The sequence below is a fragment of the Felis catus genome, chromosome F2, assembly GCF_018350175.1.
Source record: "Felis catus isolate Fca126 chromosome F2, F.catus_Fca126_mat1.0, whole genome shotgun sequence".
Taxonomy (NCBI): Eukaryota; Metazoa; Chordata; class Mammalia; order Carnivora; family Felidae; genus Felis; species Felis catus.
The window spans coordinates 41,981,154-42,007,361 of NC_058385.1; the positions used below are offsets into that span (position 1 = coordinate 41,981,154).

General features: G+C 40.9%; 1 pseudogene; it reads right to left on the reverse strand.

Annotated features, from left to right (window-relative positions):
• Nucleotides 1-387: 387 nt before the first annotated feature.
• Nucleotides 388-26,208, reverse strand: part of LOC101091597 — a 34,004-nt pseudogene continuing 8,183 nt past the window's right edge.

Sequence of the window (26,208 nt, forward strand, 5' to 3'; positions counted from 1 at the left end):
GCAGAGTCTTATGCGGGGCTTGAACTCACAAACTGTGAGATTATGACCTGAGCCAAAATCGAGAGTCAGACGCTTAACTGACTGAGCCACCCAGGCACCCCGAGTCTGTGTTCTTCATAAAACATAATGTGGCATATGTTATTGACTAATTACTGGTGGTTATTAATTTTATCAGTTGGTGAAGATGGTGTCTGCCAGGTTTCTCCACTGTAAATTTCCTTCCCTGCACCTTATTGATGTAATTCATGAGTATTTTGTGGACGTATAGTTTGAGACTGTAAAAACCCATTCCTCATTCCACTTTGACCCACTAGTTTGAGAATGCATTGGTTTCTTGCCTCCGTTATTATAGTTCTAGTTGAAAAACATGATTTCATGGTGCCACAATTTTGTATTTGTTGACATTCTGCTATAAGGAAGACCTTTCTTTTCTTTCCACTTATTTTTTCACCTATATATAGGAGAATGAACTACTGGATTCCAATTTGTTTAGTGGGTCTTAATCCATTACTATCCTTATTTATTTTGGTGCTCAAACTGTCCCAGACTTGACCATTAAGAGACCTTTCAAATTGGTTTCTGTGTTCTTTTGATACCTCTCTTTCATGTTAGGAGTACTTCCTTACTCGCCCATTAGACTGGTGTTCCAGGTTCATCTTGGTCTTTCTCTGCCCTAGTCTGAGAATCAGCCATTCCTCCAAGGAGCCTTTGTTTCTTTTAGTGGAGGGTGATACATTTTTTTTTTGTAGTTTTATGGTTTTATTAACACAAATACTATGTGTGTATAAGCTTGTCTATCCAATTTCTTTGCTGTGCAGCTTGGTGTTGGGATTGGTGACTCTGGCCAGCTGGGCTGCTCTTTCTAAAATGGATTTGGCGTTCTTATAAGAGACCTTACGAATAATCTCTGCACAGTAAGATTTGTTGCACATCAGCAGTATGTCAAGCTCCTTGATATTGTGGACTTGGAATTTCCGGAAACAATTAGGCAGCATGTGCTTTGTTTTCTTGTTGCTCCTGAAACCAATGCTGGGCATCAAGATGTAGCCCTTGAGTCTACTGTGTACCCTATTGTCAATGTCTCTGGATTTGTGCCAGTTGCACTTAATTTCGACCTATTAGTCTGGTGCCGGATGAACTTCTTGGTCCTCTTTTTAACCATGTTGAGCTTTACCAGAGGTCTGAGGGTGGCAGTGATGATGAGTAGGAGATGGCTGCCACCTCTGCAGGCAGCACTGAAGAGTTTGGAGAGTGATACTTAGAAATCTATATCTGAACAGTAGCTGTGCTCATTGTTTGTTTGTTTTTTTTAATTTAAATTCAGGTTAGTTAACATATAGTGTAGTACTGATTCAGGAGTAGAACCCAGTGATTCATCACTTCCATATAACACCCAATGTTCCCAACAAGTGCCCTCCTTTTTTTTTTTTTTTTTTTGGTGCAAAAAAGGTGATTTTATTAAAGCACGGGGACAGGACACAGGTGCAGGAAGAACTGCACTGGGGTCCTGACGTGTAACTCATTATATACCCTTAGGTTGCCAGGGGGTCAGGGATAGAGTAAGTCTCTAAGGAATTTTGGAAGCAAGGTTTCCAAGACTTTGAGGGGCTAGCTGTTGCTAGGGAAATGCCACTTATTACCATTTAATAAAACTTCAGTCATGAGACCCTTCAGATGTATAGTGGGGGGCCATAAGTTTGGAGTGTGATTGCCAGCATATATTTTGGGGCAGTTTAAATAAAACAAGTTGACTTACAGGGTCCTCGAGGTTGGGATAATGTTAAGCTAAGGTTCTCTTTTGCCCCTAGCAAAGTGTCATTATTGAGGCAGTTGAGCTGAGTTGAGCTCCTTGGACCAACTGTTACTAGTTGAGAGGAGCCTAGAATGCAGGGACCTGAACCCAATTAGAAGGGATAATTGTCCCAAGTGACTGGTAAGAGGTAAGCCAGAGGATAAATGGCATTGTTGTCTTAGGAACAAGGGAGGCCAAATAGGGTACACAGAGAGCAAAAGAGGCCTCTGAGCAATTGCCATAAATGGAGCTATGGGACCTGATATAGTATTGAGGGGCTCTGGCTTCTTGTTTTATTTCTATTTTTTATTAAAAAATTTTTTTAAAGTTTATTCTGAGAGAGTAAGAGCGTGAGCAGGGGAAGGACAGAGAAGGAGAGAGAATCTCAAGCAGGCTCCACACTGACAGTGCATGGCCCAGTGAGGGGCTCAAACTCACAAACCGCGCCATCATGATCTGAGCCAAGATCAAGAGTCAGATGCTTAAGTGACTGAGCCATGCAGACGCCGCTCTGGCTCCTTGTTTTAAAGACTAGAGTTAAGGCAGACAATAGCAGAACATGGAACTAATGTTTTGTGGGAATAAACTACAGTAAATGTGAGATCCTTTTCCTAGATCAAAGTCCATTTGATCCCTTCATTCTATATGTATGTTTTAAATAATTTTAAATAACACATTTGAAACATATAAGCCATTCTTTTGGTCAGTCACAGAAACCAATTTTGTATAAACCCAGATTTTGACTTATTTTTCCTGTCTCAGTGGGCTCTTTACCTGAAGGCTGTGGCAATTCCAGTTCTAGACACAGGTCCTGATCCAGGACAGGCCTTATCAACAGCTGTGATGCCAACGCTTGGCAGGACTTAGAATTAAATTTTCCTTTAAGACTTGGGAACTGGTGGCTCAGTTAACACTGGGAAACAGTGTGGTACAGTAGAAGGGTTCTGAGCTTTGTGTTCAGAGTCCAGCCTCAAGTTTCTACTCTGTCATTTACCGGTTGTAGGTATGGAAAAGTTGCTTAAATTAAAACTCCTTTCCTTACCTGTGAAATGGAGATTAATCTATACCTTACATGACTTATTTGCAGAACCTGTTTATGAAGTGTACCTAAAGTACAATTTGGGTTTACTGCTTAGAAAATGGTAGCTTCTTTGTAATTAGGACTACTACGGTGTTCCATGTTGCTTCTTGAGTTGCCCTATTGTGAAACATTCCTGGGATACTCTAGGAATGACCACCAGATACTTGCAACTCAGAGGAATAGCAATTTCTTTCTCCATTCCAATGGGACTGGAGGTTTTGCACTCAGCATTTACTTACTCACTTATTCCACTATGTCTTTCTGTATGGTGGAAGCTGGGAAACCTGGGGTTCTGGATGAGATCCATTTCCACCAGTTAGACACACTTGTGTGGTATTTGGAGCACTGCTTAACTATCTGTTAGTGAAAAGCAAGGCAAAGTAGATGCTGGCTTTTTTTGTGGCAATGATTCTACCACTTGACCCCTTGGTGAGGGTCAAGGGGTGACTGTAGTGATGATGGCAGTCGGTTTGTACTGATTTCATTGATTGCAGAAGCATTCCAGGGTTTACTCCCTAGTGTCATGGGGGCAAGAGGCTGTTGTGGAGATGGTAGAAGCTTCTTGATTCTACACCTTCTTCGTGAAGGCAGAGGAAGCGACTCCCTTGGCAGGCAAATTTGGCATTGTTGTTTCACAAGTCCTTCTTGGAGTCAGCCTTGAGCCCATTTATCCAGCATTCTAATGATATTACAATGAGGACTTGATTGTATTGAATCCCTTTTTCCTGAAGATAGCTAGAATGACTTTGTTTTTTTTCACTTGAATGCTGTCAGATATAATTTCCACTGTCTAATTTTGTTCACGTTCTATTGGTCATATGCTCAGGCTTGTGACTACAGATCCTGGTCTGGTACCTTGCCTTCCTCTTTTGAGACTTGTTCTGGGACTAGAGCCTTGACTCAAACCTGCCCTGTAGCCATGCACAGATATTCTGATTGGTACCTGCTGGCCTGAGGGAGCTCTAGCTTTTATTGCTGCTTAAGTTCCCCCACTGGGCTCCACTTGTCTGACTGGACTGCCTAGTGCATACTGTTGCTTGGGGTATCCTGAACTTGATACAGCTTTTGAACTCCATGAGTAGACTTCCCAACTGCCTCCCTTAATAGCCATTCATTCTCCCAGCCTGACTCTGGTCTTAAGCTGAGAAGATTCTTGTGGTCTGTTCTCTATGGCCATGAATGATCCATGGCACCATGTACCATTGGCTTGATCACAGATCTCCATTGGGTTAGTTCCATGGCACTCACCGTTTACCCAGAAGAGTTTAGGGTGAGCCACCAGTATATATTACTAGGTACTCATTTTAGATCACATGCAGAAATAGTAAATCTTATAAACCAAATTGTGCAAAAATATCAAAAAGTCTACTGTTCATATGTTTCCAGTTAGAGAAGATTTAAACTGCCCCTGAAGTAGTTCTCTATCGTGAAGAAATTGAAGGATGCCATTGTTTTTAAAACGTTTCTACTGAAGTCACCATAATGTTTCTACCTATGCCATGATTGATAAAAAAGATGATTTTTTCCCCCATCTTTAAGAGGATAGGAATAGTTTTTATTTTGGTTGAATTATAAAATTTGTCAGAGTAGTAAGTAGGTTAAACAGTGCTACACAAATTTTCTTGTAACCAATGAGAAAATAGATAAGTGTACTATGGAGTATTTATTAGAAGAGAGATGGTACAGTAAGATACAAAACAAATTCTTATTTTATTTTTTTATTTATTTATTTTAATTTTTTTTAACGTTTATTTACTTTTGAGAGAGAGAGAGAGAGAGAGAGAGAGAGAGAGAGAGACACACACACACACACACACACACACACACACACACACACACACAGAACGTGAGCAGGGAAGGGTCAGAGAGAAAGAGGGAGACGCAGAATCCAAAGCAGGCTCCGGGGCTCCGAGCTGTCAGCCCAGAGCCCGATGTGGGGCTCGAACTCACAGACGGTAAGATCATGACCCGAGCTGAAGTCGGACGCTCAACCGACTGAGCCACCCAGGCACCCCAACAAATTCTTATTTTAAATAAGAGCTTTATCCCCTAGCTAAAATTTGTATTTGAGAGACTGAATGTACACATGGACAATGGTCAGACTATATATACAAATAGAACTTTGACCCACAACCTGCAGCAACCTGCCTAGGAAACTCATTTCTTCCTTTTTTTTTTTTTCCTCCTTTTTTAAATTAATAGCCAGCCTAGGAAGCCAGAATGTTATCAAATCAGATTTGGAGGAGGTCAGACAGCTATTTTTAGTAATAATCCAGGCAGCCAAACAATAACCTCTGTAACACTTGGCCCCAAGTAATCAGGACTTGATTAATAACTGACAGCTTCCCTAATCTTTGTCCCTGCTTCCAACTTAGGAGCAATTGGAGAAAGCCAAATGTGCCCCCTAATCAGTCACATATCATGCCCCACTTCTAGTTACCCCACCACCTCCAATCAGGGCATACCTAAATCATTCCCTTTTCTCCATTATGAAATACCCCATTCCTCTGCTTGCCTTTGAGTCTTTGACAAAACTGTAGTATGGTGACTGACTCTCTTGCTATAGCAAGCTCTGAATAAATAGCCTGTGCCTGTTCTCATTTGGTTGGTCTTGCTTTATTTCCACATATCAATAGTGTCTAGGGAATCTTATAAAGTTGTTTCTTTTTTCCCTCTTGCCTTGAGTATGCTGATATTCTCGAAGTCTTGAGTCAGTAATTTAAGGTTTCTTGATCTCTCAACTTTCCTGTTAGTAGAAATCTGTGTCTTCTGATTTGAACTTTAATTAAGGCTGAATTTGAAAATTTGGCTTATAATTTAAAATTCAACATTCTCTATCCATAATGAAATAGTTTGTGTATGGTTCTAGATTGCATTATAACTAATATTTTTTACCAAAGATTGTTAAATTTGGAACCCATTCTGAATGTTAACTAGAATACACCCATTAATTTAGTTTTATGTGTATGCTTATGTTTCTCCTCTGAGAAATGCAAATAATTAAGCAGGTATCCACAAACTGCAGTGCCTCATTTTTCCTTAAGTGTTTCCTGGCCTTCTAACATCTTCTCCTTATTAGTATCCTCATCTTATTACAATCTTTATTTCATTTTATTCTCTCTTCTTCCCTCGCATTATAGTAAGTCATTGTTTTTCAAAGTGTGGTCCTCAAGCCACCTATATTACCCAAGAATCGTGTCAAAATGCAGATTCTTGGGCCTAAGTTAATATCTACTGAAGCAGACTCTGGAGTGGGTTTCAGGAATTTGCATCTCAAACATGTCCCTCAGATGATTTCTGTATATAACACATTCATTTTAATCTTTGCATATGTCTATATATGTTTATGTATGTATCTGTATACAGACTCCAATTTAGGAATCACAGGTCTATATGACAGGCACTTGACAGGCATAATTTATTGCCATTTTCAAGATTAAAGAGATAATTTCTACTTTATTATTAAGGGGGACTGTGGCTCAAGATAGTGACTTGTCCATGCTCACAGCTAGGAAATTATAGAACTGGGAGTACAAGCCAGATTTCCAACACAGAAATAATCCTTTATGTCAAAGAAAAAATCTTTACCTTTTCTATGGGGACTAACCTTAATGCCTTACTGAGTCACTCATCCAATTCAGCTGCCAGAGTCTCTTTGGTAGCTGGGTATAGACCTAGGCTAAGTTGTGAGATATGTTTTTGTCAGTGAAACTTAATCATCATCCCATTTATAAGATAAAGCAACATCTCAGTGGGGAACCTTGAGCAAAGGTGTAAATGATGAATTGCACCCAGGGCAGTTGTGGACGATTGGCTTAGAGCAGCAAGCAATATAGTTTCAGCAGCAAATCCTGTGATTGTTGAGATTGGGACTAAACTTGAACTATGGGGATCTAAGTTCATTTTCTTTTGGCAAAACATCTTTAAGGGAAAGTCTTAAAAAGGCTTATAAAAACTTAAAAGGCCCTTGGACATCAAATGGCTCTTACAAATTAATCAGAAACATACGGATTAGACTTCTCATAAAATACATTTAAGTTTAAAATTATGGGAAAAAGCATCAGGCAAAATGTCTTTTAGGTTTGTCCAAACCAAACCCTAAATGCTTGGGAAAAGTTGGAAATACTTTAACAAAAGCAGGATGACACTGAGTACATATGTGGCATCTTTAGGTGACACAGGAAAACAGAATCCCTTTCTGTAGTGGGGTGGGGCCTGAACTCACATGGAAATGTAGAAAGCAACTCTAGCAGGTTTTGGTGATGCTGGGTAGTGGGATAAAGGTTTCAAGAGGAGACAGGAAGGGAGGAGGAGAGTTTGGAGTATGAGGAGATGGGCTTTCACTCTTTCTAGGGAGGCTGGCATTCTTTTTCTCCCTCAGTGCTGGCTCATTCCCACCCTTTGCGAGTCTTCCAGGAGCAACCTGGGTGTAAAGGAGTGGTATATGGCCAGGTGGCAGAAAAATCTACATTTAATCCTAGCTCTGTCTTTTCCTAGCTGGCTGATGATCTAAGGCACTACCATCTAAGACAGAGGGATGACTACTGTAATCCATGAGGCTCACTAAGCCTCCATTTCCCATCCATTAAATAGGAGGTAGTACAGTCTTTGGCTGTAGTGTTGTAAAGGTTTGGGTGAGATGATTGTTTAATTCATTGAAGCACTAATTCGTGGCATCTTCTAAGGTTATTCTTCGACATAATCTTAGTGTACTTGTTCTGAGATTTCTAAGGAAAAGGGAGACTTGCTACACAGAATGCATCAAGATTGAGGAATGGAGAAGGGACTGAGGGAAAGAAGGGTTTTCCTTGCGTCCGGGTGGAAGAGAAATTTTAGCACTGAATTTATTATTTTTTAATGTTTGTTTATTTTAGAGAGAGAGAGAGAGAGAGAGAGAGAGAGAGAGAGAGAGAGAGACAGTGAGACAGTGTGAGTGAGGGAGGGGAAGATAGAGAGAGGGAGACACAGAATCCAAAACAGGCTCCAGGCTCTGAGCTGTCAGCACAGAGCCTGATGTGGGGCTTGAACTCAGGGACTGCGAGATAGTGTCCTGAGCCAAAGTTGGATGCTTAATGGACTGAGCCACCCGGGTGTCCCAGCACTGAATTCAGAACTAAATGTGGAAATGAGTGTTGCCTTGTATTGAGGGGTGAATGTGGTCTATTAGTTCTTCCTTTGGATGCAGACAGCTTTTGAGTCTTAAAAAAAAATATCAGTATGGATGCACAAGTGGTTAGTCTTCTAAATTTGTATTGTTTTGGAAATGATCTAGTTTTTTAATAATATATATTTTTGTATGAACTATTGTTCCAAAGAATTTTGAGGCTGCAAAAATCTTTCCATGGACATGGTACCTTTCCAAAACCAGAAGGAAAGGTTATTGTAAATGAATAATTTGAGTGTTATGAAAATCCTCAATCCAGTTTGATCAGTTTCTTCCCTCCTCTCTGATCTAGGCTTCTGTGTAGAGAGCATGGCCTCCATGAGGTTAACTCAACTTTTTGTAAAGCTGACTAGGTCTTTGGAAGTGACCCAACTTTTCTCCCTCCTCCAACCCAAACTCACAGCTTACTCAAAGCTCGGGGAGAGAGAGTACCTGACTAAATTTGTCTATTTTTGGAATCCACCCACAAAAATGATTTCTTTTAAAATGTTTTGGTTACTGTCTTCCAGTTTAAAAAATAGCTTGAATTAAAATGCATAGACACAGCCATCATATAGTTGAATATAAACTCTGGATGTTTTATAAAATGTTAGATACTTTTAGAAATATGTAAGCATCTAGGTATGTTGATAACTTGTTCTTAGATCCTTTACATTTATTTTTGTGTTTGTATTTGTCACCTTGTAGACCATGGATCAAATAAAACACACCTGTCAAGTTGGAAAATGAATGTGAATCTCCTAATTGGTTGCATAATCATTTTTTCATCTGCGTGACTACATACATATTTAATTATAGATTTTTGAATGGGAGCTCAAATGCAACAATTTAACGTTACCATGAGAATTCAATTTCTTTTCTTAAATTTATGTTTATGTTTTTGCTTATGCATTATGGTTGTTACACATTTTAGGGGTATGTGTACAATGGAAAACACCCATTTACTGCTGAGAACCTCTTGTTAAAACTGGGTTGTGTAAACTCAGACCAGTGTGTTACATAATAAGACAATTTACAATCATCATGATAACAGAGGCTGTTTTCTGGAAAGAAAAGATAACAATATCTGTAAAACTGCACCTGCAAGGAGGCTATAATTTCTGTGTGGCTGTGACAGACAATGTGAATCATGGATTATTACCATTTTTTTTTAAGGGCTCCATGCATTTCCCATTATTTATTATAGCTCCTATAGGACCTGCTCCAGTATACTCCCATGGATTGAGATATATATTCAGACACACAGATGTATATATAGCTATATACTTCTATACATATATTACATGCACACATTACACTTGTAATTTATAGCAAAGAAAATAAATAAGCTCAGTGGTTAAAATCTTGCAAAACACCCAAACTCAGACAAAAGGAAACTTTACATCTGCCTGTTAGGCTTAACTCGAAGGATTCTCAAAGCTGCTGACCAGATTTTCAAGGAGAAAGCTCAATCTCGTTAATGAACCATAGCCAAAGGCCAGGGTTCCCTCTGGTGTACATGTACCCAGTGGCTTCATTTGTCACTTGGCTTTGGGCTCTGCTGAGCTGCATCCAACCCCAAGTGCCCATGGATATGGCTGATTCCAGCAAAACCCAATGGAGTTCTTTTTTTTTTTTCCCTCCACTTTTCCTGTTGTCATCACGATGTTTAGAAGCCCCATTGTCTTGGTGCCAAATGATTCCCTGCTGCAAATGAATCACTTCTGTGAAATACTTATAGGATAATCAATTAGGTATTTAATAATTCTACATGGCAACAGGGAAAAACAAAGTGTCAAGTTTGATAGGTTTACTTTTTATTTCTTGATTACCTTGACCATTCTCAAACATTTCTAGTCCTACACTTTCTGTATTGATTACTTACTGCCACAGTAATGCTGAGTAACAACTATGCAACCTCAGCAACATAATTAGCATTTATTCCTCATTCTGGAGTCAGCTGGGGATTAGCTAGAGGGTCTTGCTGATCTTGGCAGGGCTTGCTTACTCATCTGGGGGGTATTGGGCTGTTGAATGGTCTAAGTAAGATGGCCTCAGCTGGGGCAACTGACCTTTGCTAGGTGTCTTCATCTTCTGGCAGTTGAGTCCAATCATGTTCTTATGGTGTTGGCAAGGTGTGAGAAAGAGGTTAAGCTCAACTGTGAAGCACTTTTCAAATCTTCTTGTGTCAGAATTGCTAACATCTCATTGGCCAAAGCAAACCATGTGGATGAGCCTAGAGTCAGACTGGTGGACATTGCCAAATTACATGGCAAAGAGCACAGATCTAGAAAAAGGTGAAGAGTTAGGACCATGCTTTTGATGTATTATACCCTTCCTCCCATAGAACTACTTCTCAGGAAAGGATTCAAGTAATATTTCTAGTGAGCTGCAGTGACTGTTTTGTGCAAAGAGAATGCATTGCCAACACCATGGCTGCTTTTATAAGATAAAAATATAGAAGAAAAGGAATGAAGCTCTGTGGTGGGTTAAAGATGTCCACTAATTCTTAGACTTTTCCTCTCAGGGAGTGACAATTTCTCTATCCTTTTCAACTTGGGCTGGACCAGTGGCTATTTAATAGAACACAGTGGAAGTGACCCATTGTCTCTTCTGGGCCCAGCCCTAGAGGAGATGGGCAGCTTCTATATCCCCCCTCTTGGAATATTCATTCTTGTCATATCCTCACTCAGAACACAGTTGTGGTGAGATAAAAACCCAAGCCACATGGAGAGGCTATATGTGGGCTCTCTGGTCAAAAGTTAGCTTCAGCTGCCAGCCTTGTGATGTCAATGGTTCAGCCTAGTTTGGCTCCAGATGACTATAGTCCCAGCCAATGTGAAGAACATGCCTGCTTTGGCTAGCTTGGCCAAGAATGTGACAGATAATAAAACAATTATTGTTTATTTAAGTTGCTAATATTTGGGCTGGTTTGTTATACAGCTATAGATAACTCAAACAAGTTTATGAGCCAGTTTCCAGGCATTAGATCAGGGTGAAAGAGGTATTTTTGATGTAGGAGTTTTTCTAGGGACTTTAAAAAAGGCAGGGACCTATTTTTACTTAAACTTAGAGCCAACTTCGTAAATAGTTCTCTGGAAAAGTAAATGCAGTTTATCAAGGGTGCTGACTTGTAAGTAGAAAAGCATAAATCTTAGACCTTGGCCATTGTAGGTTTTGCCATATCATCACCTTGGACTCTATTGTTGGCTGTAGAGGGTTCAACAGAGAGCTCTTTGAGCAAGAGGGGCTACCTTGTCTCTTATCACTTCCTAATGCATGCATATGCTTATGTGTGTGTTTGTGTGTGTGTACTGCCAATTTCATTCTTTAGTGCCACCCAGCATGATTCAGGGCTTGTGTTTCACCCATTCATTGATAAATACCTATCTCTGCCTTGACGTTGTATTTAATTTTGAAAGAGATTTGCTCTTGTGGCTGGCAAATCCCATCATGTCTTCTCAGGACAAATAGCATCTCTATTTGAATTGCCACCTGCTATGAGTCCTCCAGACTTTTGCTTTTTCCTTATTGCAGGTGGTCTGAAGCTGCCTGTACCATCATTTAACTCAGATGATTCTCCATTTAGCTGCAAATTCCTATCTGGTCACTTTTTTCTTTTAGTACCTCCGACATTTATTGAGGTATAATTGACAAAACTGTATATAAAGTATACAGTGTAATGATTTGATGTGTACATTGTGAAATATTTGTCATAATCAAGTTAATGAACACATCTACCTCCTCACATAACCACCCCTTTGTGTGTGTGTGTTGAAAACATTTAACATCTATACTCTCAGCAAATTTTAAGTATACAATACAGTATTATCACATGCTGTGTATTAGATCCTTGGAACCTGTTCATTTTAAGTGAAAGTTTGTATCTTTTGACCTACTTCTCCCCACTTCTTCCACCTCTCAGCTCCTGGCAGCCACCATTCTATTCTGCTTCTAGGAGTTAAACTTTTTTTTTTTTAAGGTTCCACAAATAGATGATACCATACAGTATTTTTCTTTCTCTTTCTGGCTTATTACACTTAACAGAATGCCCTTCAGATTCATCTACATTGTTGCAAATGGCAGGATTTTCTTTTATTTTTATGGCTGAATAATATTCCATTGTGTGTATTTGTATGTGTACATATATATACATACCACATCTTCTTTATCCATTCATCTGTCGATGGATACTTGGACTGCTTCCATAGTTTGGCTTTGTAAATAAATAATGCTGCAGTAAACATAGGGGTGCATATGTCCCTTCAAATTAGTGTTTTTGTATTCTTTGGGTAAATATCCAGTATTGCAATTATTGGATCATATGGTAGTTCTATTTTTAATTTTTCTTTTCTTTTCTTTTTTTTTTTTTTTTTTGAGAGAGAGACTGCATGTGTGCACAATCAGGGGAGTGGCAGAGAGGGGAGTGAGAGAGAGAATCTTAAGCAGGCTCCACATGCAGTCATTTAACTGACTGAGCCACCTGGGTACCCCCTATTTTTTTTAATTAAGAAACCTCTATTCTGTCTTCCACAGTGACTATTCACTTTACATTCCCACTAACAATATACAAAGGTTCCTTTTTCTGTCATTGCCAACACCTGTTAGCTCTTCTTGATTAATAGCCATGCTAACAAGTATGAGGTGATATCTGTGACTCCTAAACAGATAAGCCACCAAAGAACCAGGGGCAAACTGCAAGCCTGGTACAGTGAAGATAGCTCTGGACTCAGGCTTAGAAGATTTATTACCACCTAACTGTGTGATGTCTGTGAGTCTCTTAAGCTTCCCTGGGTCTCCAGTTCCTTATTGTAAAGTAGGGGCTCATTAGAGACGACAGTCCTGTAAAGCCCCTCATAGCCCTATAATTCTTATATTTTATGGAGCACCTGGACACACTAACATTGACTTTTGGAAACTCCTGAGGGTTCTTTCCATAATGTAGGCAGTGTGGGGTGTCCTAAGGAACATGTCCCTTAGGAAAGAGGATGACTATCATGCTTCAGATCCTTATGTCCTGGCTCTCCTTGTTTACCTGCATGTTGAAAATGGGATCCATGGTCTTAACAGTTCTTTGATGTACTGCCAGTATTTGCTGGAGCAAACCAAAGGGAGGATTCAGGCTAGAGTAAAGAGGAACAGCTGACAAAAAATAAGTCCTTTTACTTCAATGCTTTGAAAACCTAGTTCTTTTCTTCATGGTGGAGAGGAGGTCTCAAGATCTCTTCTGGGTGTGGAGGGCTGAGTCCCCATCCCACCCACTCTCTCACCACATATACTTCAGCATTTTATGAGCTGTTGGGAATAGCTCCTAACTCCTAGGGTAGCTCTGGGATTAGCACATCCTGGCCTGGACTCATTCCCTCAGGAGGTAGGGGGCTAGACTCTGGGGTGCATGCTAAGGGAAGCATACCATATGGTCAGATGAAGACCATATTGGCACCTGTTTCTGTGACAAAGCTCTGGAGTGATTAACGGTGCACTAAAATGATGAGCATTACATTTGAAACTTGGAAAGGTATATTCACACACTCATGGCAAACACAGCAGTGATTTGGATGTATCCAACCACTTTTCAAGTGCTAGGAGGTCAGCAAAAACATAAAGCTTGTCTTGGTCAGAATTTTTTTCCTCATAATTTTTAAACTCATGTACATTTTAATGGACACTTAATCATATGTTTCAGATTTATTTACACTAAAATCATCAAAATGTTTTGCAAGAGTGATTCAAGGTCCAAGAAGCCTTTTGAGTTTTTTAAAGGTTTTTTAAGGACTTTTTTTCTTTAAATTTTTTTTTTATGTTTATTCATTTTTGAAAGAGAGAGAGACAGAGCGTAAGCAGGGGTGGGGTGGAGAGAGAGAGGAGGACACAGAATCTGAAGTAGGCTCCAGTCTCTGAGCTGTCAGCACAGAACCCGAGCCGGGGCTCGACCTCACAAACCGCGAGATCATGACCTGAGCCGAGGTTGGATGCTTACCTGACTGAGCCCCCTAGGTGACCCTCTTTTTTTCTTCTTATAAATAGGAAGCTATGTATCACTGAGAACAAACAAACTTGAACCCCAAAAGGTTCAAGTTTGATTTGAAACTTACAAGTCCTGAGGAATATTCTGTTGTGAAATTGATTCCCTCATAGCTATTCCTTAGAAATTTATGGGGAAACAGCTGAGCATTTCAGCAGAGTACTATCTTGTTTTCTAAAATTAGTATCCTGAAATGTATCCTACAAATTAGCAATGTTATAGCTAGTTTCCCCCCTTTTATAGCATTACTTGCTTTCGATACATTTTTCAATGCTTATTTTTTCTGCATTGGGTGAAGCATGAAACCAGATCATAAGCAGAGATTTTATGTCAAGGAAGTTTCTCCATGTCCAGTTCTCTGAAATACATGATATAAATTGCTCTTATGTGAGCCTGTCATTTTCTTTCCTGAAGTTTGTGGTGTATGTGTGTGTATTGGTGTTTTGATAGAAGAATAAGCCTTCCTAAGCTTTATATGCTTTGCACTGTGAATCTACTATAATTTTAAATATGGCTGTTCAAGGTAAGATTAGTTTTAAAACTAATCTTAACATGAAAGCAATTCATATTAAGTTTACTTAACTCATTTGGCATTTACTCACTACCTACATGTAATGAATTGGATGGGTCTGAAAAGTGTTTTCAACAATCTTAAACGTTAGTTCTTGTTTTAGCATTAACATCTTATTATAGATAAAAAATCTGTAAGTGGCAGAAACACCTTTTGGAGAAATGAATAGGTTAAAAAAAATGAACCACTAAAATTTATCAATTCCATAATCACAGCCAATGAAGTAACTGACTAGAAACTTCCCCAGGTTCACATCCTTTCCAGCTGTTCAGAGGAACTCTATCAGATCTGCCTGGGAGAGCAATAAAGAGACTTGGTGGCAAAACACAACACAAATAATTGCTCATCCTGTGTGAAATGCCTTCCATCCGCTTTGGGGAAAACCTCCTTGCGGCAGGAAGAAGCCAGGTAGCACGGAATAAAAGGATACGTGGTTTCTGCCAAGCAAGTACCCAAGAGCCAGCTGGCTAAGAAGGACTTGTGGGCGGAGACCCAGATTTGAAGAGCAAAAGCCACAGGAAAAACAAGGATTGCACCAGCTTCAGAAACAAGCACTTAATGGCCTCATCGAAGACGTTGGGGAGGGAGGGGGTGGAATTCACATAAATAAAGATAAACAAACTTAAAAACATGCTTTATAGGCCTGGTGTAGTGTGTTAGCTGTTAGGGGCCTCTGCAAGTGCCCAAGGATGTGTCATTGTGGGTGGTTATGGCTCTTGGAAAAATGTAGAACTGTGCTGGTCTTCGCTGGGGTGGTGCAGGTAAATTGCTGCACTTTTATGTGGAGGTTGAAATCTTTTTATGATTCACTTGCAAACTGGGTCACGCCGTGCCGTCCAAATGCTGGTCACATTCATCTTCATTCTGAATTTGAATACATCTACATTATCAGTGTTGCAGTTTAATAATTCTGTAACACCTCTTTTGTGAAGAATTCAGAGAACACATTGCATGTAGTTACAAATGATGTCAAAGCAGAAACCCTCAAAAAGTATGACCCACTTGTCCGTGCATATATATGTGAAACTCCCCTTTAAATGTTCATGTTACTTTTTTTTTATTTAAAGTGAAAATATTTTGATAAATGACATGGATTCCATGTGAGAAGAGGGCTTATAGACAGGTTTGTAGGGAAGTGAGAGTCTTCTTGGCAAAATTTCCAGTTTAGAGTTTTTGACGTACAAGTTCTTATTTAGATTTAGTTTAGGCTTATTATAGTAAAGCAAAAAAATCAAAATTCTTTTTTTTTTTTTTTTTTTTGAGAAACAAAAATCTCCAAGTTTCTTCCCTTCTCCTCACAATCTAAACAAAATTCAAATACCCATTACAACTTTGTTTCATCTTTAGAGGCCTTTCCTCAAAGAAGCCAAAGAATTTAGACTTCTCTCCTCCATCCCCTGGAATACATTTGGCTTTGTTCTTTGCAGTATAGGCAATTGCTGTTAAATAGACTTTAGGTTTAACATGTAATTAATAGTTTGGCATTTCCCAAGGGCTTTACTTGGGACCCTTTCTGTATCTGTTTTGTATTACAGGGCTCCCTTGCTAAATATTTCCAGATCATATAGATTTAGATAAGACAAGTTCCAGAACTTAAAGTATTTTTTATTTTGACATTTACAGTATTTATTAGTGTAATGAAAATAATACTTTGACAAGTCCCCAAGTAATAAATGGCAATATTCTCAACCTCTGAGAAGTTTAGAGTAACTTTCAGTGGCTAGTGACCACCTGATATCCAACTGTTCTCTTTTCAGAGGTGTTAGCAAATTTAATGTTCCTTGGGATTGGGCCTTTTAGCATGCTTTCTGATGCTGGTGATTGTGTTTCTTCCCAGTCCCTCTGGGTAGTCAGTGGGGCTGACATACCTTGTTCCTTCATCTAGGAGAATTAGAGTTAAGAAAGGATGAACTACAGCTTTGGGCAAATCACATCCTTGTGCCTGGGCTGAGTCTGGGGAATGCTGGGAGTCTTGATGTATTGGGGAAGCAGCCATTACCCCCAAACCAAAGTGTGTTAATCAGAGGGCAGTGTGGGTCATCCTGAGTATCAAGAGGCCTAACTGAACTGGAACATAATTTCAAGTCCATCTGGGAACTAATAATGGTTCCCTTGGATGTTTTCCAGAAGCCTTCAGTGAGGTGAGTTGGGTGGCCTTTATTCATTCTACCTCCTACAGATTGTTGCTTTCTTATGGAATTCACCTCATTTTGCCTTATAGGAACTTGAATATGTTTATGCTGTACTAGGGAAGGGATATATTTTCTCATTGTTCAATCTCTCCAACTCTTAGCATTCTGCTTTGCATAAAGATTTTTCAAATTGTAATGAAGCTCCAAATCTCTTAGAACTCTGTACTACTTGTAGTTAACATCATGCTAGCTGCTTGTGGCAAATAAACCACCAAATTTCAGTGGCTTCACCTAAAAGTTGACTTCTCATTCATGTAATGGTCCATTGTGCGTGTTCCTGGTCAGTGGCCACTTCACACAGTGATTCAGGAACCCAGGCTCCTTTTCTCTTGTGGCTCTGCCTCTTCTAGGCCTTATAATCCTCTACATCCAGCCAGAGATAGGGGAAGAGTAAGTGGAAAAGGGACATCAGCATCTTAATCACCTTGCCTGGAAGTGACAGGCATTATTTCCACTCATGTTCTGTTGGGGAGAACAAGTCACATGGCCCCACTAGCTGCAAGTAGTTCCTGGTAGGCTGCTGCTTCTGAGTGGAGAAAGGGAAGCTACAGAAGAAAGAGCACTTTTTGAAGACCAGCTGTCTCCGTCCTCTCTCCCATGAAGTGTACAGCTTGAAGAATGACAGAGTTGTTCAACATAGGATCTGAGAGGACTTTAGAGCCATTATATCCCCTTTCTCCATTTTACAGCTGAGGAGACATGGATGTTAAGTGGTAATGAGAATGTTCCAAGTCCACACAGCTAGTTAATGGCAGAATAGGGGCTAGAAATTGGGTTTTCTGACTGTCAGTTACTTTTGTAGCACTCTGATTGAAGTGCTTATGATTTTTGCACTGCTTAGGTTCTCAGGTTCTCAGGTGACTGAGAACAGGGGATGGGGAGTCTTTTTTGTGGAAAGTTCAGTTGGAGTTGTGGTGTCAGGTTTCCTTTTGGGGTATTTAACCCCACTTCTACTTTCCCCTTGTAGCCTTTCATCTCTGGCGTACAGAAGTGAAGTGATTCCCATACTAGAAGGTAAGTCTTGGTATGATTTAAAAGAACCTCTATTCAAAACCTTCTAGGGCTCAACATAAATCTTCTTTTGAGATTTTTTTAAAGGTTTCTAGAAGGTTCTTGTTAAAGTATACTTGTAGACATCACTCAGGTAATATATAAGCATCCAAGAATCTCTCTTTATTGATTGGTTTGTCAGCATGTTGAACAGTGGTGAGCAGGGACTTGAGGGAGCAAGAGAGGGTGGGTAAGTTTTGAGAAAGAAGAGGAGACTGGGAAGGTTTGGAGGGTGGGATATTTTGGGCAGGGGAGACAGGAATGATGGGAAAACTTTGGTAAAGGTTTGAATGAATGGCCTGGAAGGTGGAGGAGCAATCAAGACACGTTTCTTCTCTCCCCTTGTGGGTGATACCACTGGGGCTGACCATTGTCTTGTGGCAAAGAGTCTAGGGTTCTAGACCTGGTTCTATACTCGATCCTTGAGTACCATTGGGGCAGAGACTTAACCTTTCTGGGCTTCAGTTTTTCTGCTTTTAAAAGAGCAGGGTGTATTAGACCAGTAGTTTTCTAACTATGTTATCTGGGGACTTGGGGTCTGGTGGATGTGCTTTAAGGGCATCACTGCAGGAATGGCTGTGAATAGCAAGTGGTTTGTTGTGCCTTGCCACCCCCACTTAAATTAGCTCTGCTCTGCTTTATATTGAATTTCTTTAATTCTTTATTTAAGAGAGCATGTGTGAGCAAGCAGGGGGTGGGAGGAGAGGGAGAGAGCATCTTCAGGCTCTATGGTCAGCATGGAGCCTGATGCACGGCTCAATACCACAACCCTTGGATAATGACCTGAGCCCAAATCAAGAGTCAGACACTCAACTGACTGAGCCATCCAGGCACCCCTTGTATTGAATTTCTGTAGAAACTTTTTGTTTGAAGAATGGCTTTTGTGTGTAAAAGAGAATTTGGAAAGTATTCAGCCTAGACAGTTCTTTAGTTTTCTTCTAGTTATAACATTTGGGAATCTGATCAGTACCCAAAGTCTTCAAATCTTGGGGGCTATATACTGGCCAGATCTTGGGCTTCCATGTTCCCTGTCCTCAGGAGGCTGTAAATAAAACTGACAACTATAGGGATTTGGACAACTACTGAATGGAACACACTGTCAAATGCACAATAAGGAAGACTCCTTTACTGAGGTCTACTAAGTGCCTGGCTCTGTTTTAGGCATTTTATGTAATTGAATATTTAAATCTCAATTCAGTTAGGTAGATACTGTTATTACCATTGTATTAAAAATTTTAAATGTTTCATTTTTGAGTTAGTGTACATGGGAGGGACAGAGAGAGAGGGGGACAGAGGATCTGAAGTGGGCTCTGTGCTGACAGCAGAGAGCCCACCCATGAACCATGAGATCATTACCTGAGCCAAAGTTGGATGCTCAACCAACTGAGCCACCCAGGCATCTGCTATTACCATATTAAAAATGAGGAAATTAAGGCTCAGAGAAGGCAACTCAGCTCTCAAGAAACAGGGTCAGGATCCAAAATTGGCTCTGACTCCAGGGTCCTTGCTCTTGGTTCTCCCTCTGAGTGGCTGTTGGCTCTGTTTGTGGGCTTTCTCACCCCCCATTCATCCCCAGATGGCTCTTCCATAGTGGAGAGACTTTCTGTCACAAGTAGGTTTAGCTATAGTAGGTACAGTCCTGTAGCTGTCAAGGTGACTTAAGTTCTCAACTGGGCTACAAATGCTTCACTAAGTACGGGTGCTTGGCCCAGGACAGTCTGATGCATGGTAAATGACCCATCACTTACAAGCTCCTTGAGGATGCAGAGTTCCTGAGGGATTCAGCATAAGACAAGGAGCTAGGCTTCCCTGAGAACCTTATCCTGATTATTTTACAGTAAAGTGTACTAAGATTCTGGTTATAGGGAAGGAGAAACCACTTGACAAAAATGGACCAAAACCTTTAAGTCTAAAAATGGCAATATATTGAGAGGTACTAGATTGTTCTCAAATTTTCAACCTCCCTTGGCTTTTTGCTTCTAACTCAATATATTTTCAGTGCCTTTGCCAACCTTAGTCCTATTAGTAAATGCCATTCAACCTGTGGACTAATTGTGTAGGAGAAAAATGAAGTTGAAGACGGACTTGTAACCTATGCTTCCTCAGCCCACTTCTGTGTGTGCCTAAGTTGTAAGGGTTTAGCCTGTCTCCCTTATGCTGGCTGTTTGAGTAGTGTAACCTTGGTGATGAATTCCAGATGTTGAACTATGTAGTGCTTCAGGAGTTTAGATGTTGTAGTTCTGAGTGAATAAATGTATTTTTTTTCTTATGATTAAAAGGCTAAACAGCAGGTCATGCGTACCTATGCATGCAAAAGGATATTTGTATTTTTGATCAGGTGAAATGCACCTGGGGACTGTAAATATCACAGATTGGTGTAATGTGATTGAACCTAAAAGTCTAAATGGCTCAAAAGACCAACTCTAGACATTCTTTTTCCTTTTTCCCCAACCACAGTTCTTCACTCCCCTTCTGTTCCCTCTTTGCCTCTTCCACTCCCCCTCTCTCCTGTTCCTCCCTCTTTCTTTTTGCCTTAGTGGATCACTCATCCATTAGTAATGAACCTAGATCATCAGGGTGATGTGAGGATTGTCTTCAAGTCTCAGAAGAAAACCAAACTATTAGAGTTTATTGGAAGGTTTTTTGGGAAGCGTTTTAGTAGAGATTACAATCTTTAGATTCCTGTAGAAGTCTGGAGTCAACATCTTTTAGAGGATGGGTTTTCTCTAATAGTGGTTTTCTGATTAGTATTTTGGGGAGGTGTTTGGGATGGAAGAACTTTTCCCGTGACTTCTTACATCTGGTAAAGGAAACTCCACTAGCTAGAGGGATATTCCTGGCCTCCTGGCCCACTGGTTGGAGAAAGAATGATGCAAAGTGGCCTAGCTGGCTAAGCCTTCTCTCTGGGAGGTATTGGATATATCTGTTACCTTGCTTGTTATGGTATCACAGGTGTTTTTATATGTCCAGACTCCTCAGATTGTATACTTTGAATGTGTAGGTTTTTTTTGTTTAAAAAGCTGGAATAAAGGGGAAAATTACTGGAAAAAAAATTCTACCAAAGGGCACAGTCATATTTGTCTCTTTGTCCAGAATTATCAACCTCATGCCTAATTACTGATTTTTTTTCTTAATCCCTAGAAGCTAGAGTTTTTTGTCATTTCATTTCATTCATTTGTTCATTCAGAAATCTTCATTACTGTGCTGAATGAATAAATTGGGAACAACACAAATGATACATGGTTGAGCCCTTTTCTTCTGTCTGGTAGAGAAGAAAAATAAATAAGCCAAGAATTGGCATAAGGTGTGGTAAGTGTTCTAGAAGGGAATGTTGTATGTACCATGGCTGAGCAAAGGAGAAGGCAGAATATATGAATGGGATGGTTGTGGAATGTGAGTATGACTTAGCCTGATCAAGTGGGGAAGCAGGAGGAAATTCCAAGAGTCCAGAACAGCATGGGAAAGAACACTATGAGAAGAAATGACCTCCATCATTCAAGTAAAGTGAGGGAACCCTGATTGGCTGAGGAGGGCTGGAGTTGAATAAAGTATTAGTGGGGGAGATGAGCATGCTTGACAGTCTCTACATACCCCATGGTAGCATTACCGTACCCATCATAACTTCTTATTTACTTGTCTAGCACCCCTCCAGACAGAAAGTTCTTTGGGGGAAGACATTGTATCTCTTTGAGCACCGTGTGAAACCAGCATGAAGCACAGTGCTTGGCATGTGGTGGGGAGACTCAACTACTTAATGGATGATTGGATGAAGGAGGAAGGTGAGAACAGCATATAGCAGGTATAGTTACCAGGTGGTTTCCACACCATGCCAGTCACACCTTAACTCCTTTCACTCAATCTTGGGTCAGTCACCCTCTCAGACTTGCACCCAGAATGCTTTCCTGGTGGCTGCCAGCCTTTTTCCATCATTTGTTGCCTGAGCCATCCTGCTGCCTTCTCCAGAGTCAGCTTTTTTGGTTGAGTCAGTTCCTGCCAGACTCACTTTGCCCTCTAGAGACTGTCTGGTCAAGGCTTCCTTTCCCTATAATCCTCCCTGGTGTCCCACCTGTGAGGTATAACACTGACCTTTAATTTTTTTTTTTTTTGACTTAAAACAATATTAGTGCTCACATGGTATTACTTTCATTCTTCTCAGTGTTTACCAAATACTTATTCACTATAGAATTATGTCATAAGAAGTTTCATATTCTTTAGAATATGTATTTCATGAGGACAGGGATTCCTGACTTTTCCCTTCCTGAGTATCAAGTGTCTAGTATAGTACCTGACATGCTCAATAAACACTTACAGAGCGAATGAATGTCACATACTTGTAGAGAACTCCTGGTGTATTGCACATATTGTGGTAGTTGCATGTTATGCTCTTTTTGTCTCTCTGTGGCAAGATTTTGAGCATAAGAAACATAAGGCAAGACTCTATTCTCTTGGATTTGATATTGAGGGATGGTCAGTTTTATTTTTATGGCTCATGTGGTAACTCTTGAATTTCTCTTTAAGCAGTCTCCACGTTATCCAAGCACAAGATTGCTATGTTGTGATCCTGCAGTCGCTGAGGCTGACAGCCTTTTGGGCCACACCCCCTTTTTTGAGATGGCTGATGTCAGTCCCAGCATGAGGCAATCTCTTAATTCCAGCTGCTGACCACTGGGGTTTTCCTTAGGTGTGCATGCCAACTCTCCTGGTTGAGTGCCCTCTAATATATAATTAATGATGACTCTCAGCAGTTCACATTTTCAGAAGCCTTTCTAGGCATGATCTCACCACCAAGCTGTGATACCTCACTGCCATGGGGCTCCATGTGGGCCCAGGGGAGGTCTCTCAGTCCAGCCAGTCTGCAGATTTGGTGTTCAGTAATGTTATGAGGTGGGGAGTGTGCCTGGATCCAGCCACGCACTCCCACCCTGCCCCCCGCCGCCCCCCCCCCCCCATGTAAAGCATATAACATTGATTTCCTATGGAGACCAAGTATCTACTGGATATGAGGCAAGCTTTCAATAACCTAAGAGCCTCCAAATACTGAATCTTAATTAGGGTGACCAACCGTTCATGTTGCCCAGGATTAAAGGGTTTTCTGGGAAGTGAGACTTGCGTTGCTGAAACCAGTTTAGGGAAAACTAGGATGGTTGATCACTCTAATCCTAATAGAGATTAGAGAATTCAGTTGGTCCTTGAATGGAAGAAAGCTGCATAAAGAGAGCAGGTCTAGCCTGATTTATCCCTTGGATGAAAACTGAGGGTGGTTTTGGTAACCCCTTGAACCTGCAATTGGTGTCAGAAGTAAGCAATCTTGTGGGTTGACTGTGCCCCTCTAATACTGTATAGTTAGCAAGCTCTTGCTCTTGGACTAAATTTTTTGCATCATAAGAAGCATTGGAACCAGGAACTGAACATCTGTTAAACTCAGCACCTTAGTTTGGGTTGACCCAGAGACAGATCCTGAATAAGGATTTAAGTACAAGTGGTTTATCTGGGAGGTGAAGGAAAGCAGTGGTAAGGAAAGAGAGAAGGAAGAGAAGGTGGCCAGTAAAGGACACCTTAGTAAGCTGGTTACTTGCTTTGGGGAGCTTAGTCTTCAATCTCTTCCACTAGAGCAGAGTTTCTTACACTTGATGCTATTGCCATTTCGGGCTGGGTAATTCTTTGTTAGGGGGCTTTCCTGAGAATTGTAGGGTATTTAACAGCATCCTGGTTTCCATTGATAGATGTCATGGCACTCCTTTTCCCCCAGTTCTGACAACCAAAAATGTCTGCAGACATTGTCAAATGCCCTCCTCGGGTACAAAATTGCCTGGTTGATAACCAGTGTTCTAGCACACACACTCAGAGTTATCCCATGTAGAGGTTGAGGGAGTTGGAGTATCTATGCACTAATTTTTCATTTTTTCAGGGCTGCTGAGGAAGGCTTTGGATAAAGCTGGCCATTTGTGGTTGGCTAGTGCACATGAAGTGGTATGAAGGATCTGAGCAGGGCACTGACAGTATCGGCTTCTATCTCCTATATTCTGTCTCTGCAGGCCAGTTTTTCCTCAATTTAGTGGAATCTGATTTCTGACCACTCCTAGCTGCACATATGAATCCTATCAGTCTTTAAATCCTAATTCCAAATTCCCAGGACAGATGATCTGAGTTGCCAAATTTGGGTCAGATGTTCGATCTGGCTAATCAGCTATGACCATATAGTACAAATATGGTTTTTGAGGGGCCCACTCCTGTTTCCGTTCAGTACAAGTGGGCAGCATGAGGAGATTGGATATTGTGTATAGCTGGGTTGAAGCAGGGATGGGCAATTATTTCAGCAAACACGTATCAGGCGTCTCCTATGTGCAAGGCTATTTGAAGGGTACATAGACGAATGACTTGTCAGAATGCCCAAAATGTGTGAACAGAATACACAGTTTAAAAACAGAGTCTATACCTCTGGGGATGACATGGTAGGAAACACTTTCTTTCACTGATACCTAGGTGAGTGAGTGTGCTAAAGAGAGCCAGAAGAAAAGCTGAGGTAATTGTCACTCCATGTGTATACTCCATGGTGAACAAAATGGATGTCTTTTAAAAAGATTCAAGAAAAGATTCGATTCCACGACAGTGAGATCATGACCTGAGCTGAAATTGAATGGAATGTTTAACTGACAGAGCCGTTCAGGTGCCCCCAAATGGACATTTTGATGGGCTGGGGCAATTTTCTACCTAGACCCCAAGATGAATTTAGAGCTCATGACCAAATTCTCTCAGGCCTTCTCTTCTAGGGGAAGGTTGTGTGGTCTGGTATTAGGTTGACTGCCAGGGCAAAGAAGGTGGGGTGGGGAAGAAATGTCTAGTAGGATAGCCTATTGTCTCTTTTCTGTCTGTAATAAGGCAGGGGCATGGGGAGTGCTGACTGCCAGCCCTTCTCATCGCCAGCCCCATTCTTTTTTCAGTGCAATTAAAGACACAACCAAATCAGGAACAGAATGATTCCTTGTTAGACTCTGGTGTGAGGGGCTCCTCGCCCTTAGCGAGGCTGTTTGCTTGGCAAGTGCAGAGGGGTTGAATTGTCCTATGCCCTGTGAGTCCTTCAGATTTCACATGGGGACAGCAGTATATGTTTGGCAGAGTAAGGACCTTGGTTTTTACTTGGAACGTGTGTTTATTGGGAGTGACTTTCTGGAGGGTATGACAGAGGTTATGGGGGTTTGGGCATAGCCCCTCCAGGTAGCTTAATGCCATATATAACCCAAGGAGACACTAGCCATGTAGGTTGCAGTGTGACATTGCCTCTGGGACAGTGGCTCTGCCAGTTCATGCCTAGTTCCTTTACAGAGAACCGCTTGCCAAAATGTGATGGTGCTTCTGCCCTGTTGTACCTCTTAGTTTCTTCTGGTCATTTCCCAGGCCTGACTGTGGTGGGGGAAGGTGAACCATTGTTTAACCTGGGTCCTCCTGAACTCTTGGAGGACAGCTGATTTGTTTGTGGTGGTTGTCATCCCAAACCTTGAGGCTTCATTTGGGTAGGAGGCCATTAGCTTTGAAATCCGTGTCTAAATTTGTGCTGAGGTCACTTCCTGAGGGCTGCTCCTAGCCTATAGCTAATTGTGGCAGGGAGACTGAGGCAGGCCTATTTATGGGGTGTGGGGGGGGAACATGTATATCCTCTGGAGGCCAACCTTGGCTCTTGAGCTCACTGATGGCCTTGCCAAACCTTCTGTAGGCTACTCAGCCACCTTGGAAGCTTGCATCTACCCTCTCCTCCCTCTTGAGACATGCCCAGTGATCTGAGCACTCTCCAGCTTTATCCAGCTCCTCCCCATTTCATCTCTGTAAAGGTACTTCTCCTAATACAGGCCTTGCACATGTAATCCTATCTTGGTATCTGCTTCTTAGTGGGCCAGACCAACACAGATCACTCTGTAATTTACAGTTTGAAGTGAGGTATTAATGTAGTGAAAGAAAAAAATGATAAAAAAAATAACAGTAGTAAACTAGAGCTGGCCTAGAGAGACCTAAGCAAAATTTTTGAAGAAAACCTGATGGCTTTGATGGAGATTCTTCAATATACGAGTAAAGCTGATACCTGATACTTTGCTTGGTGAATATGAAAAATGAGAACTCAACCCATTTAATTCTACAAAATGACCAGTTTAGTTAAACTAACATTTGTAGAGTGACTCTTGTGTGCCAAGAAAGAGGCTGGGCATAGGAAGGTGAATGAGACATAGTCTCTGCCCTCATGTGGCTTGTGATCTAGAGGGGAAGATCCACGTGTTTTGATAGTTTTACTGAAATAGGATTGGTGTAAGATAGAGTTGGCAATGGGACTGACTCTGCTGTATAAAGATAGGAACCAGTTCCCT